This window comes from Anopheles marshallii (assembly GCF_943734725.1).
Source record: "Anopheles marshallii chromosome X unlocalized genomic scaffold, idAnoMarsDA_429_01 X_unloc_70, whole genome shotgun sequence".
Lineage (NCBI taxonomy): Eukaryota > Metazoa > Arthropoda > Insecta > Diptera > Culicidae > Anopheles > Anopheles marshallii.
In genome coordinates, this window is record NW_026525921.1 from 24,321 (window position 1) to 25,000 (window position 680).

Consider the following 680-nt stretch of genomic DNA (forward strand, 5'->3'; position numbering starts at 1 on the left):
TGCTAAGCACTGTCCATGGCCTTCTTGATAGAAATGGCTTATGGTGGCCATGGACTTAGCAACATTTTGAGATCCAATCTTGGCCTGTTAGAGTATCTTGGTTGGTTTGCTATGGGCTGGTACGGCCTACTTGATAGGCAATGTTTCAACTCTTGGAAGCTTTCGTGGTTGCTAAGCACTGTCCATGGCCTTCTTGATAGAAATGGCTTATGGTGGCCATGGACTTAGCCAAATTTTGAAGTCTCCAACCAATCTTGGCCTGTTAGAGTATCTTGGTTGGGTTGCTATGGGCTGCTACGGCCTACTTGATAGGCAATGTTTCAACTCTTGGAAGCTTTCGTGGTTGCTAAGCACTGTTCGTGGCCTTCTTGATAGAAATGGCTTATGGTGGCCATGGACTTAGCCAAATTTTGAATTCTCCAACCAATCTTGGCCTGTTAGAGTATCTTGGTTGGGTTGCTATGGGCTGCTACGGCCTACTTGATAGGCAATGTTTCAACTCTTGGAAGCTTTCGTGGTTGCTAAGCACTGTCCATGGCCTTCTTGATAGAAATGGCTTATGGTGGCCATGGACTTAGCAAAATTTTGAATTCTCCAACCAATCTTGGCCTGTTAGAGTATCTTGGTTGGGTTGCTATGGGCTGCTACGGCCTACTTGATAGGCAATGTTTCAACTCTTG